This window comes from Triticum urartu, chromosome 5 (assembly GCF_003073215.2).
Source record: "Triticum urartu cultivar G1812 chromosome 5, Tu2.1, whole genome shotgun sequence".
NCBI classification, from domain to species: Eukaryota; Viridiplantae; Streptophyta; class Magnoliopsida; order Poales; family Poaceae; genus Triticum; species Triticum urartu.
Window position 1 is genome coordinate 600,884,494 of NC_053026.1, and position 16,410 is coordinate 600,900,903.

The window sequence follows — 16,410 nt, forward strand, 5'->3', positions numbered from 1 at the left end:
AAGTTACATGATCATCATCATTAGCTTCCTCACTAATTGGTGTAGGAGTCACAGAAACAGATTTCTGTGATGATCTACTTTCCAATAAGGGAGCAGGTATAGTTACCTCATCAAGTTCTACTTTCCTCCCACTCACTTCTTTTGAGAGAAACTCCTTCTCTAGAAAGGATCCATTCTTAGCAACGAATTTGCCTTCGGATCTGTGATAGAAGGTGTACCCAGCAATTTCGTTTGGGTATTCTATGAAGATGCACTTCTCCGATTTGGGTTCGATCTTATCAGTTTGAAACTTTTTCACATAAGCATCGCCACCCCAAACTTTAAGAAACGACAGTTTAGGCTTCTTGCTAAATCACAGTTCATACGGTGTCATCTCAACGGATTTATATGATGCCCTTTTTAACGTGAATGCAGATGTCTCTAATGCATAACCCCAAAACGATAGCGGTAAATCAGTAAGAGACATCATAGATCGCGCCATATCTAGTAAAGTGTGATTACGACGTTCGGACACACCATTACGCTGTGGTGTTTCAGGTGGCGTGAGTTGCGAAACTATTCCGCATTGTTTCAAATGAAGACCAAACTCGTAACTCAAATATTCTCTTCCACGATCAGATCATAGAAACTTTATTTTCTTGTTATGATGATTTTCCACTTTACTCTGAAATTCTTTGAACTTTTCAAATGTTTCAGACTTATATTTCATCTAGTAGATATACCCATATCTGCTCAAAATCATCTGTGAAGGTCAGAAAATAACGATACACGCCGCGAGCCTCAACACTCATCGGACTGCATACATCAGTATGTATTATTTCCAATAATTCAGTTGCTCGCTCCATTGTTCCGGAGAATGGAGTTTTAGTCATCTTGCCCAAGAGGCATGGTTCGCAAGCATCAACTGATTCATAATCAAGTGATTCCAAAAGCCCATCAGTATGGATTTTCTTCATGCGCTTTACACCAATATGACCTAAACGGCAGTGCCACAAATAAGTTGCACTATCATTATTAAATTTGCATCTTTTGGCTTCAATATTATGAATATGTGTATCACTACGATCGAGATCCAAGAAACCAATTTCATTGGGTGTATGACCATAGAAGGTTTTATTCATGTAAACAGAACAACAATTATTCTCTAACTTAAATGAATAACCGTATTGCAATAAACATGATCAAATCATATTCACGCTCAACACAAACGCCAAATAACATTTATTTAGGTTTAACACTAATCCCGAATGTATAGGGAGTGTGCGATGATGATCATATCAGTCTTGGAACCACTTCCAACATACATCGTCACTTCACCCTTAACTAGTCTCTGTTTATTCTGTAACTCCTGTTTCGAGTTACTAATTTTTTAGCAACTGAACAAGTATCAAATACCCAGGGGCTACTATAAACACTAGTAAGGTACACATCAATAACCTGTATATCAAATATTCAGGGCATTTCCGCTTCCAGTGACCATTTCCTTTGCAGTAGAAGCACTCAGTTTCAGGCTTTAGTCTAGCTTTGGGCTTCTTCATGGAAGTGACAACTTGCTTGCCATTCTACATGAATTTCCCTTTCTTTCCCTTTGCCCTTTTCTTGAAACTAGTGGTCTTGTTAATCATCAACACTTGATACTCTTTCTTGATTTCTACCTTCATCGATTTCATCATCATGAAAAGCTCGAGAATCGTTTTCGTCATCCCTTGCATACTCATAGTTCATCATGAAGTTCTACTAACTTGGTGATGGTGACTAGAGAATTCTGTCAATCACTATTTTATCTGGAAGATTAACTCTCACTTGATTCAAGTGATTGTAGCACCTAGACAATCTGAGCACATGCTCACTGCTTGAGCTATTCTCCTCCATCTTTTAGCCATAGAACTTGTTGGAGACTTCATATCTCTCAACTCGGGTATTTGCTTGAAATATTAACTTCAACTCCTGGAACATCTCATATGGTCCATGACGTTCAAAACGTCTTTGATGTCCCGATTCTAAGCCGTTAAGCATGGTGCACTAAACTATCAAGTAGTCATCATATTGGGCTAGCCAAACGTTCATAACGTCTGCATCTGCTCCTGCAATAGGTCTGTCACCTAGCGGTGCATTAAGGACATAATTCTTCTGTGCAGCAATGAGGATAATCTTCAAATCACGGATCCAATCCGCATCATTGCTACTAACATCTTTCAACTTAGTGTTTCTATAGGAACATATAAAAAACGGGGAGCAACATCGCGAGCTATTGATCTACAACATAGATATGCTAATACTACCAGGACTAAGTTCATGATAAATTAAAGTTCAATTAATCATATTACTTAAAAACTCCCACTTAGATAGACATCCCTCTAATCATCTAAGTGATCACGTGATCCAAATCAACTAAACCATGTCTGATCATCACGTGAGATGGAGTAGTTTCAATGGTGAACATCACTATGTTGATCATATCTACTATATGATTCACGCTCGACCTTTCGGTCTCAGTGTTCCGAGGCCATATCTGCATATGCTAGGCTAGTCAAGTTTAACCTGAGTATTCCGCATGTGCAACTGTTTTGCACCCGTTGTATTTGAACATAGAGCCTATCAAACCCGATAGTCACGTGATGTCTCAGCACGAAGAACTTTTGCAACGGTGCATACTCAGGGAGAACACTTTTATCTTGAAATTTAGTGAGAGATCATCTTATAATGCTACCGTCAATCAAAGCAAGATAAGATGGATAAAAGATAAACATCACATGCAATCAATATAAGTGATATGATATGGCCATCATCATCTTGTGCTTGTGATCTCCATCTCCGAAGCACCGTCATGATCACCATCGTCCCCGACGCGACACCTTGATCTCCATCGTAGCATCGTTGTCGTCTCGCCAACTTATGCTTCTACGACTATCGCTACCGCTTAGTGATAAAGTAAAGCATTACAGGGCGATTGCATTGCATACAATAAAGCGACAACCATATGGCTCCTTCCAGTTGCCGATAACTCGGTTACAAAACATGATCATCTCATACAATAAAATATAGCATCATGTCTTGACCATATCACATCACAACATGCCCTGCAAAAACAAGTTAGACGTCCTCTACTTTGTTATTGCAAGTTTTACTTGGCTGCTACGGGCTGAGCAAGAACCGTTCTTACCTACGCATCAAAACCACAACGATAGTTTGTCAAGTTAGTGCTGTTTTAACCTTCTCAAGGACCAGGCGTAGCCACACTCGGTTCAACTAAAGTTGGAGAAAGTGACACCCGCCAGCCACCTGTGTGCAAAGCACGTCGGTAGAACCAGTCTCGCGTAAGCGTACGCGTAATGTCGGTCCGGGCCGCTTCATCCAAAAATACCGCCGAACCAAAGTATGACATGCTGGTAAGCAGTATGACTTGTATCGCCCACAACTCACTTGTGTTCTACTCGTGCATATAACATCTATGCATAAAACCTGGCTCGGATGCCACTGTTGGGGAACGTAGTAATTTCAAAAGAAAAATCCTACGCACACACAGGATCATGGTGATGCATAGCAACGAGAGAGAAGAGTGTGTCCACGTACCCTTGTAGACCGAAAGCGGAAGTGTTATCACAACGCGGTTGATGTAGTCGTACGTCTTCACGGTCCGATCGATCAAGTACCGAACGCACGGCACCTCCGAGTTCTCCACACGTTCAACTCGATGACGTCCCTTGAACTCCTAACCAGCCGAGCTTTGAGGGAGAGTTACGCCAGCATGACGGCGTGGTGACGATGTTGATGTTCTACCGTCGCAGGGCTTCGCCTAAGCACTGTTACAATATTATCGAGGTGGACTATGGTGGAGAGGGGCACCGCACACGGCTAAAAGATCCAAGAGATCAATTTTTGTGTCTATGGGGTGCCCCCTGGCCACGTATATAAAGGAGTGCAGGAGGGGGAGAGGACCGGCCCCTATGGCACGCCCTGGAGGAGTCCTACTCCCACCGGGAGTAGGATTCCTCCCCTTCCAAGTAGTAGGAGTAGGAGACAAGGAAGGGGAAGAGGGAAGAGAAGGAAGGAGGGGCCGCCGCCCCTCCCCCTCGTCCAATTCAGACTAGTCATTGGGGGGCGTGCGGCCTGCCTCTCTCTTTCTCTCTCCTAAAGCCCGATAAGGTCCATATACTTCTTCCCCCGTATTCCCGTAACTCCCCGGTACTCCGAAAAATACCTGAACCACTCGGAACCTTTCCGATATCCAAATATAGTCGTCCAATATATCGATCTTTACGTCTCGACCATTTCGAGACTCCTCGTCATGTCCCCGATCTCATCCAGGACTCCGAACTACCTTCGGTACATCAAAACACATAAACTCATAATATAACCGTCATCGAACTTTAAGCGTGCGGACCATATGGGTTCGAGAACTATGTAGACATGACCGAGACACGTCTCCAGTCAATAACCAATAGCGGAACCTGTATGCTCATATTGGCTCCTACATATTCTACGAAGATCTTTATCGGTCAAACCGCATAACAACATACGTTGTTCCTTTTGTCACCGGTATGTTACTTGCCCGAGATTCGATCGTCGGTATCTCAATACCTAGTTCAATCTTGTTACCGGCAAGTCTCTTTACCGGCAAGGCTTAAGTGATGTATATTACCGAGTGGGCCTAGAGATACCTCTCCGACAATCGGAGTGACAAATCCTAATCTCGAAATACGCCAACCCAACAAGTACCTTCGGAGACACTTGTAGAGAACCTTTATAATCACCCAGTTACGTTGTGACGTTTGGTAGCACACAAAGTGTTCCTCCGATAAACGGGAGTTGCATAATCTCATAGTCATAGGAACATGTATAAGTAATGAAGAAAGCAATAGCAACAAACTAAACGATCAAGTGCTAAGCTAACAGAATGGGTCAAGTCAATCACATCATTCTCCTAATGATGTGATCCCGTTAATCAAATGACAACTCTTTGTCTATAGCTAGGAAACATAACCATCTTTGATCAACGAGCTAGTCAAGTAGAGGCATACTAGTGACACTCTGTTTGTCTATGTATTCACACATGTATCATGTTTTCGTTTAATACAATTCTAGCATGAATAATAAATATTTATCATGATATAAGGAAATATATAATAACTTTATTATCGCCTCTAGGGCATATTTCCTACACCATCTCCTTCCACCGGCAGCCATCCCTGCTCCGCTCCACCTCCTCGCCATCGTGCCGGTAGCTGCTGTCGGGCAAAGCCCGCGCGTGGTGGTGGCGGTGGGGCAAATCGGCTGGTCTCCTCTCCGTGGTGGTTGCTGGCACATCGACGATGATGGATGGCGAACGTAGGGCTCCAGGGTGGCGGCCCCTCTTCGAGGTGATGACAGCTGCGGTGGCCGCTTGGGCGGCTTCTTGGCTGGGCTTGCAGGCTATATATGCGGTGCTGCCATAGCGGCAATGGTGGGGCTAGGAGTCGCCGGATCCAGCCAGGAGTGTCTGGTCCCTGTCTCTTGTCATGGTTAGCGCCTCGCCAAGTTTGGGCCTCCGTGGTTGTGGGTGGACAATTCATGAACATTTTTTTAAAATTCGAAAACATTTTTTTTAAATTTGGGGACAATCTTGAAGTCATGAACATTTTATAAAATTTGTGAACAATTTTGAAGTCATGAACATATTTCTGAAATTCATGAATATTTTTTAATACACGAACAATTTTCAACTCCATGAACTTTTTTTTGTAATTTGGAACATGGATTAAATACGGTAACAATTTGAATTCATGGCCACTTTTTCAAATCCAGGAACAAATTTTGAAATTCATAAAAAATCAAATCCATGAACATTTTTTGAAACCCATGAACATTTTTCTAATTCACCGTACATTTTTTTAAATCTTGAGCATTTTTCAAAAAACTAAAAAGAAAAGGGAAAAGAATAATAAAAGAAAGAAAAGGAGAAACAAACGAAAGGGAAAAAAGACCCCCCCAACCCCTGCTTCGTGTTGTCCCAAACCACGGGGGAGCACGTTATTGCGCCCTACACATATCTATACCCCAAATAGGAGCACTCATTTCCCTCCTTCCGACTAGTGAGAGATACTTTTGGTTGCAACCCTCATCTAGCAAATCCTATTTTCAATAATAAAAAGTTAACACACAGAAGATGCAGGTCTACCTTCTAACGGGTTTATCACTATATACTCTCTCAATCCCGTTTGTTAAATAGAAGTTCTATTCCATAATTGTAGTGTTACAGTCAAGAGGCAAAAGTTGCTCGATACATGGGGGGCTCCTTTGTAGTCAACTAGCGGTTGTACACTCAGTTGGATTATAGTTTTCCAGTTGATTTGCAACCCTGTTTTGTTCCCATTGAATCTTCTATGGTATAAACTCGTCATTCATCAAAGCTCTAATCTCCGCAATGAGATGTCCATAAGCTAAGCGAGCCAGTCCATCACCTGATAACACACATGGTGCCTCTGAGAAATCCGGTTGGACAAGAATTAAGAGGTTCGTATGTTGAATAGCCAACGCCATCCCTTGCATAAGAGCATGTTACTCCGCTTCCAAAGCATCTTTGCAGTTGAATATAAACTGATGGCAAAGATGACACTCCTACCATCCAATTGTAGGAATGAGCCCTCAATAGATAAAAGCGGCATGGTGCACAGGCGATGGGGGATTGGGGGCCAAGGTGTAGCCGACACAGACTTTTCCTCCGAAATGTTCTATTCTTGATGGGCTGGCATCTTCCCCTTCAATATCCCTTTTTTTGCAAGAACCTTCGATGTCTCCTGTGCGGTATATCTCTAAGAATTACCAGTAGACTTCATGTAGCTATCAAAAAATTCATCAATAGCTTCTACCGGTACTAGTGTTGTATTATACTTTACAGTACTTGTTGAGACATAATATGTATCTGTCGGGGATATACCCCGCGGTATGACCCGGCTGGAGTTGTAAACTGGTTGGGACTTGGTAAACCGACGGATGGTAAACCGGCGGAGAGTTAAGACAAAGAGTCAAGACAGATGGCTAAGACATACGGTAAACCGGCCGGTGGTAAACCGGCAGACAGTTAAGACAGATGGCTAAGAAAGGCGGTAAACCGGCAAGTGTTAAACCGGCAGAGTTAAGACAGATGGTAGCACTGGCAGGTGTTAAGTCAATCATAACCCGGCAGACAATGTTAAACCGGCAGACAATGTTAAACCGGCAAACAATATTAAACCGACAGACAATGTTAAACCGGCAGGCGTTAAGAAGCTCAGGAAGGAAAGTCAAAATAGTTTAAGTCTTAGTCCGAGATGGACTCTACATGTAACCTGCCCCTTTAACTTATATAAGGAGGGGCAGGGCTCCCCAAAGAGGGGACAAGCAAGAAGAAAGAATTTTAGGGCTAGACACAAAGAGGAGAGCTGGTTTACGACGACTCCCTCGTGATGATAATGAGACCTAGCCTCAAACAGCATGTAGGGTTGTTAACGGATGATGTTTTCCGGGGCCCGAAGCTGTCTAAATCCCTGTCTTGTGTTGTGTTTCTCGATTCCGCTCAACCCCTCTCAAGCTACCACGTAGGTGTGTTGGCCTCACGACTAAATCCTCACCCTAGGACATCTGCCGTGACAATTCCACGACAGTTGGCGCCCACCGTGGGGCTAAGCGCACGGTGGTGTTGAGTTCTTGAAGGGCGCTCTTCAAGGATCAAGAAGCTCGCAATTTGTCAAACGAAGAAGAACCGGTTTGGAAGGATCTATATCGTCTCCTTAGCAAGCAGCCGGAACGGGATATGAGATTTGAAGCGAAAGAGATTTAGGGTTATGTTTTTTACAAACCGCCGAAAAAATCATGGCGGTCTACTTAGACCAAGACAAAGTATTATTTGAGTTGTTGTGGCTTAGGATGGAGTATGATGATTAATCCATGATGCAAATACCAGAGCTGTCGGATCATGAGTCGTCCACCCAGTTGCAATGTGCGGATGAAGGAAAAATCACCTGAAATCAAAATCAATTCTAACATGCTCGATGTCCAGACACAACCCAACATTGCGGCGAGTCACGAGGAGATTTAATTGTTGCTACTATTCATCTGAGGGAATCCCATACCCGGCGATAAGGCTGGTTGTAATGAGGAGTATCATATACTAGTATCATGCATATGATACTAGTGTATGATACTACCTCCCTAATGCATAGTATCATATATCAGTATCATGTAGTACTCTATTTATTGTCATGCATGACACAAAGTAGCATAACATTTATTATGATATGGTATCATGATATGATACTCCACCATCTCTTTTTTCATTTAATGCTATGACACCTCATCAAAATTGCCTAATTGACACACATGATATTAGCTATGATACTACCATTACAACCAGCCTAACCCGGACTCAATTATCGACACACCTCAATAATCGCTGCTGTCCTCACTAAACCGGCCTTCAGGTAAACCGCCGTCTGCTACCCGAGATAATACCCGACTTCTAGTCCAAATCGTGGTTGCGCCTCGCCTCTCACCTGAGTCGCCTCGGGTCAACATTGACCCACCCGGATTCAACCACCTCAAGTCACCGAGCCATTGCTGCTGCCACTACATACTCTGAGAGCTGTGCCCGCCTCCAAGGTCTTCCTCGCTTCTGCCATGACCTGCTACAAGCCGGATTCGCCAGGATACGATCTACAGTAACTTCTTGGAGCAGTACGGATACGACACAAAGAAAACTCAGCCCATATTTATGAGACTACCGGTTGGACGCCTCGGTGACGGGGCCATGGTTTCGCTCCAATCCGTCGTCCCTACGACCGTCGAACCGCCGGCTCGCGCTTGAACCGCCGGACGCCGCCTCCATGGCTTTGTTAGCCTCAACCTGCTGGACTCTGTTTCCGCCACGAGCTGCCTGGAGCCACCACCGGGGCGGGGCCGAGCCGCCCATGCTGGCTGCCCACGCACTTCGCGCCTCTTCCTCGACCGCCGTCAGATGAGCTGCCGGCACAACCGTGACCCGCCTCTCGCCTTCGCCGTGGACGCGGTCAAGACCCGCCTGGGAGCCGCCCTGATCCGGCCTCGCCGAGCCACCAGTCCCCGCCGACAATCGCCGAGACGCTGTCGAGACCCGCTGCCGTTACAACCGCAGCCGCCGGCCTGCCTCTCTGCTCCAGGTTAAACTCCGTCTCGGGCTGTCGCAGGTCGGCCCAATCGTATCAGTCACCGGCTGGTGCCGCCGGCATCGAACCGGGCTCGTCTTCGCATTGGGCCGCCTCTGCCGTGGACGACGCGTCAAAACGGCCGTGCCCGGAGTCGCCGGTTTGCTTTCTAAAAACCACTGGACTGTTTCCGCGGACGACTCTTGCATGTTGAGTCGCTGTTGCCTGCTCCAAGCCACCGCGCTGTCGAAGCCGCTGCAGCAGTCGAGGCCTCCAAGCCGCCTTGGCTTAGTGCCGTTGTGGCTCCGTCCCTGAGCTCGGCCTCGCCAAATCGCTGCGCCACGCTTTCTCGAGCTGGCCACCGCCGCAGCAATACCAAAACCGCCCGGATTTTTGCATCTCGCCTCCTCCGTGGCCACGCCGAACCGCCGCGGTCGGGTCACCTCCGCCCGAGCTGGTCCTGATTCGCGAGCTGCCACCGCTGCCATGGTCAACATGTGCTGCCTCCATGAACGCCGACGTCCACACTTCGAGTCGCCGTACTTATCGCCACGGCGCTTCAGACCGACCACGTCGCCGGTTTGTTTCGCCCCCTTCGCAACCATGCTCGGATGTGCCGCCTGTACTGCCTGCGCCTTTTTCCGCCGGGTTGGCTTCCGGTTCACCACGTCAATGTTGCCCCTGCTACTGGCTTCTATTTCAAAACCGCCAAGAGTCGCTTCACCACTTCGGCCTTACCCTTGCATCTACCGCAAGTCGCTGCCGCTGTCGCAGGCCGAGCTTTGCTCCGGTGCTTCGTCTCCAGACCCGCCTGTCGTACCAAAGGCCGCTTCACCTTGCTCTGGTTCTGTACTCAAACTGGATGATACGTACTGAATTGGTCAAAGGACAGACGGTTTATCGCGAGCAGTCGGTCTAGACTGATTTATTTGGCAGCGGTCAGGAGGGCTTTGATCTTCTGGATAATAATAATCATATCGGCTATGACCAGCGGATGCGTGTGGACAGCAACAACAAAAAAGTACTAATGAGCAGTGGCAACGGATCTGCTGTTATTGTTGTCCCTTATTAAAAAACCTACAGTAGCACACGCCCAACGCCCCGGACAAAGACATGATCGAGGCATGTGCCCACTAGCCCTGTTTGATGATGCACGCACATGCAATGGTGGTCAAAGGCCAAAAGAAAGAGAGAATAAGAAAAGTACTAGTATACATCTCATGGAAGGTCTACTACAGCAATCCAGGAGTCAGGCAATCTGATTTTTGTTGTGGTATGCGGGATAAGCATAAACGCCAAGAAAAAAGATCAGAGGCAGTACTAGTACTCCAACTGCTAGTCTGTATTTTGACTACGGGAAGACTATGGTGCAGAATACTACTCCATGAGGTTGTTAGACGCGTCCGACGATTTAAAAGATCGGACAAAGTTAACGTCCGACTATATCATCCAATGTCGGTGCCCACGATTGTCTCACAAGTAACCAGATGCTATCTTTGCTATATACTTTATCAGCATATATTAGATTGTTTGCGAACAATTACTCTGGTCTATGATATTTTTTTTTTCACAGGACCATTATCCCTTACAAAAAGGTGTTGCAAAAGGGGTGTGAGCAAATATTATTTTTTTGCACTAGCGATCATCCTGCGCAGGTTGCCACCCCCGCTATATCAACACAGCATGGTTGACTCGCCCGTCCGCACCGGCTCACGACGCCGTGGCCAGCCCGTCTGTCTGTTCCCGCGGCTGACTCGGTCGTGATTGGTTTCACCTTCACCGTGCTGATGGTCAACTCCGCGGTGGATATTTTCTGGCCTAACATATCAGGTGAAGTCCATCCAGTATATTTTATATTATATATTGCTTTCTTTAAAAGAGCAATTACTCCGGCTTGCAAAGTTATCTAATGCAGGACACTAAACCGCCATATTGGTGCAATTTTAAAGGCCGTCAGAAAATTTCCGGCTTAAAAAAGAAGGATTCCGGTTTATAATCTGGTTCAAGGGAAAGCTATCTCCCGAAAAGCTTTGAAGCTCCTAGTATCCGGTTTAAGAATCTCCAGTTCAAAAAGAATAAATCTCTCGCAAGTTTGAGTTCTCAGAAAAGATTACGGGACCAAAGAGAGTCTGTTGCAGAGCACAGCTCAAACATAGGTGCCCCTTGAGCACAGCTCACAATATCATTTGGGGGCTTCCTGTTCAAACATAGGTGTATTCACCAAAGAGAACATAGCTACTACCCTCTTGATCCGGTTATCAAGCCAATATTATCATAAGGGGCCAAAGAGAGTCTGCTGCATAACACAACTCAAACATAGGTATCCCATGAGCACAGTTCACAATATCACTTGGGGGCTATGTTCGAACCATAGTCACACCTCTTGACAGGCTTAAAGCCACCAGGGAAATCACATGGGGGCTCTGGTCGTATCCGAACCATAGCTTATACCCTCTTGATAAGCATAAGGGCATCAGGGAAATCACTTGGGGGCTTGGTCGTATCCGAACCATAGCTACACCTCTTGATAGGCATCAGGCCACCAGGGAAATCACTTGAGGGCTATGGGTTCGAATCATAGTTACACCTCTTGATAAGCATAAGGGCACTAGGAAAATCACTTGGGGGCTTGGTCGTATTCGAACCATAGCTACACCTCTTGATCGGCACAATGCTACAATTATGACTACATGGGGGCTCTGGTCGTATCCGAACCATAGCTTAAACCCTCTTGATCATATATATACATCATCATATATTGCATCATACATCATCATTACATCATCATAGCATGTATCATATGTGCATGGATATACCGGCTTATATGACAGGAATCAGTTTTCAAACCAGGTTATATTATTCAAAATCTTTAATAGCCAACACGGCTGGATTTTTATGGTTATCAATAACCAATATTATGACTGAGGTTTTCAAAGTCGCTTTAGCGCAATCCTCGTCTTATTTTATCAACAGATATGATTTATTGTACAATGGAAGGAATAGTCCCGAGTCGCTGCAGGCTTACGACCCGGCACTTGGGGGATACATTGTCCAAATTGGGATTACATAAAATACACAAGTCTCATGTCACTGCAAGCATGCACCATGACACTTGGGGGCTAATGCAAAGTCATTGTTTGCTCACTTATTGAAGACCCGACTCATCACATCGTAATGAGCCGACCCTTGGGGGCTACCAATTGCTCTTGTTAACAATTCAAGGTACATAAATTTTCATCTATTATTAAAGGATCCACTGCTCAGTTGGTAGAGCACAAAGCTCTTAACCTTATGGTCATGGGTTCAAACCCCATGATGGGGGTTACATCATATGATGATTTTATTAAAGAATATATCAAGTCCCAGCTCAATATTATCTTATTAAGCCGGCCCTTGGGGGCTACACATTGCTGCTCAAGTTTACGTGATCATATTTACAAAGTCCCTGCTTATTATTGCATAATAACCCGGCCCTTGGGGGCTACACTGGTTGAAGTTTTTCTGAGCATAAGGCAATTTCAAGTCCCAGGTTGCTGCAAGCATGACAACCTGGCACTTGGGGGCTACATATGTGGAATACTCGGTCCTGACTGGTGATTGAGATGAACAACCTGGATTTCTTCAAGCTTGTGACATTCATATTGAAGCAAGTCTTAAGCTTTGCTATGCTACCTTCTTCAGACTTGGGGGCTACAAGTGATAGGCATATAAGAGGTTTATTTTCAAGCTTGATGTTAACCACAATTATGACCCGGTGCCATCAATATTTGTAAACCGGCAATGATAAACCGGCAAGTTCAAGTCTTAAACCGGCAAAGTTCTACATTCTTAAACCGGTTGAATATCAGATGAGTATTTCAAAGACCAATATTTTTGTTAAGCATTGGGAGCTGAGTCAAAGAAGTTATTCTTCACAATATTTCTCTATGACAAACCGATATCAACAAATTGATTATAAAGCTGGTCTATTGACTCGGATTTTATAGAAGAAGAAAGTGACAAGGACGTAAGGATAATCAAGATCAGTTTAACATGGATAAATCCAAATTAAACTGGGGGCTAATGTCGGGGATATACCCCGCGGTATGACCCGGCTGGAGTTGTAAACCGGTTGGGACTTGGTAAACCGGCGGATGGTAAACCGGCGGAGAGTTAAGACAGAGAGTCAAGACAGATGGCTAAGACAGACGGTAAACCGGCTGGTGGTAAGCCGGCAGACAGTTAAGACAGATGGCTAAGAAAGACGGTAAACCGGCGAGTGTTAAACCGGCAGAGTTAAGACAGATGGTAGCACCGGCAGGTGTTAAGTCAATCATAACCCGACAGACAATGTTAAACCGGCAGACAATGTTAAACCGGCAAACAATGTTAAACCGACAGACAATGTTAAGCCGGCAGACGTTAAGAAGCTCAGGAAGGAAAGTTAAAATAGTTTAAGTCTTAGTCCGAGATGGACTCTACATGTAACCTGCCCGTTTAACTTATATAAGGAGGGGCAGGGCTCCCCAAAGAGGGGACAAGCAAGAAGAAAGAATTTTAGGGCTAGACACAAAGAGGATAGCCGGTTTACGGTGACTCCCTCGTGATGATAATGAGACCCAGTCTCAAACAGCATGTAGGGTTGTTACCGGATGATGTGTCCCGGGGCCCGAAGCTGTCTAAATCCCTGTCTTGTGTTGCGTTTCTCGATTCCGCTCAACCCCTCTCAAGCTACCACATAGATGCGTTGGCATCACGACTAAGTCCTCACCCTAGGACATCTGCCGTGACAATTCTACAACAATATCACTGTTAAACTAGTTTCTTAAACACTAGCTATATATATGGAGCGTTTGGTTGCATTGTCGGGTGAGCTATAGCTACACTAGCCTAGCTCGGCTTTGCCAGCCTTACCGTAAGATGTGCGTTTGGATGCGTCAGTTTTGCTGGCAGTCACGTGATGGAACGTGTGTGGTCTCGTGTGGAAATTTTTTGCGCCAGGAGATTTGCTGTCGAGAGCGAGCCGAGTTGGCTTTCCTTGGCGGGTGAGTTTTTCCTGGTCTAGTGAGGCTAGCTGGCCCTTAAAAGCCAGGTTTTTTCTTCAATACCAAACACTGGTCCTTGCCTAGTGAGGCTATAACCGATTTTGCGGAGGAACCAAACGGACCCGCCACGGCAACAACAAAATCGCTCCCATGATAGATAAACAGAGGGCAACGTTATTTTCTTTTAACCAAGCGACGCTATGGGTGGTTTGCTTGCCAGTGCCAGGGTCTTTCACTAGTGGTGGCCGCTCGCAGTTGGTAACTACTCTCTCCGTTCCTAAATATTTGTCTTTCTAGATATTTCAATGACTACCACATACAGATGTATATAGACATATTTTAGAGTGTACATTCACTCATTTTGCTTCGTATGTAGTCATTTGTTGAAATTTTCAGAAAGATAAATATTTAGGAACGGAGGGAGTACATTATCATTGGCGGGTTACTGATAGATGTTTTGCACCTGTCGCTGGTTGTCACTGTAGATCTGATCTTTTTCTTTTAAGATGATATTATTTTTAAATTCATAATATATTTTAAAAATATATACGGTAGTATGTATCTTTTGATTGAAAGCCGGGGTTTACCTTATGTTGGACAAATATTACTATTCCGACTCGCACCGCGTGTGACAACCGTACATATGCTTGAGCATCGAGAAGGATCCATTCACCGGTGCACTGGACAGTACAAATGTATCACACAAACAAACAGACTTTTTATTTGATTTAGCAAAGACGCATATATGTAAATGGATACACGTGTTTATTTTTTATGGAGCAACATCAACTACTATCTCACAAGTGTTGCTGGGCATGGGCCACGTGCATGTACACCACACCGGCCGGTTCTGCTCATCTCGTCGGAGCTTTCTTATTTATTTTCGGCGCAACGTCGATCTCACTGTCTGGTGAGCTCGACTCGAGCGAGCGATCAGTTCTTTTTGCACGGCGGCGGGCAGGGATTCTCTGGAAGGGCGGCGCGTCCATCCCCACACCGGAACGTCTTCACGGGGGCCTCGTCTGCACCACGTGGCAGTTGATGCAGCCGTCGCGGCACTTGGGGCCCACGTCGTCACAGAATTGGGCCCCCGACCAGGAGTTGCAGTGGTCGCAGCACTTCAGGAAATTGTCTGCACGCACGCATGAAATCAGATCAATCTATCACCGCATCAGTTAATTATATCACATGTACGTAGGCTATAAGGCTAAGATCTTAATGCCATCACAAAGATGCAGTCAGTCGTTGTTGGCGCCCGTACAGATATATTAGCTGCAACGACGATGAGCATCGGCAACGTACGTACCGTTGGCGGCCTGTGAGTGTGAGAGGATTCCCATGACCATGACGGCCTGGAGGACGAAGATCGCCACCAGCACGTTGCTCTTCATCGTTGGTTGATCCTAAACCTGTCGAGCAAAGCTCTTCATAGTCCTGTCTGCTCGTGGAGTGATGGTTTTGTTGTGCTTGTGTCTGGCCAAAGCCACAAGCAACTCTATATATAGATGTTCCATGCCAAACTTCTGCGTCATCTATCAATTGTTATCCTGGTGGATATGTGTTTGGGACAGACCCGTTTGACTCCTGGCTTAGCTTGGCCTTCCCCTGGCTTGGACCTGTTAGGCATACATCTCCAATTCTCCATCTTCCTCCAGTGCATGCACCTATTTCTCATAATTCCCTCAAAAACAAAACACATTTCTCATAATTATTAATATTTCATATTATAATTTTTTGATTAATTTAATTCACAAATAAATCACGATGACATCGCTAAGAATATTAATCTCACACTGAAAAATAGACATACGTAATAAGCATAAAACACAAACATCTATGATAACAATAACAAGTATGGCTAACATAGATCATACCCTCTAGTTCAAAAGGACAAAGCTGTGGCGGCATAGGCTTCCGCGGGTTTCTTGTTTGAGATCTGGATGTGTCACCCATATCTTTGGTGGAGAGGTCTGTTGGAAATATGATCAAATTATTATGAAATTTAATTTGAATGAACACAAGATAAATCATGACAGCAATAGCAGAGATTACATTAATCATGCGAACTATCATAGTAGATGAACAGATCACATCTAAGGAACATACTAAAAACATCAATTCTATCACGATCTCAAACAGGATGGATAGAATCACATACGGCGCAGCGGGAGCAGCACCGTCGGCGTTGACGTTGTCGCCCATGTCGTGGAGGATGAGGTTGCCGAGGTCGGGGAAGAAGTCGTCATTCG

General features: G+C 45.2%; 1 pseudogene; it reads right to left on the minus strand.

The window, feature by feature from the left end:
- Positions 1-15,094: 15,094 nt before the first annotated feature.
- On the minus strand, positions 15,095-15,552 carry LOC125507515 (annotated as a pseudogene).
- Positions 15,553-16,410: the final 858 nt, after the last annotated feature.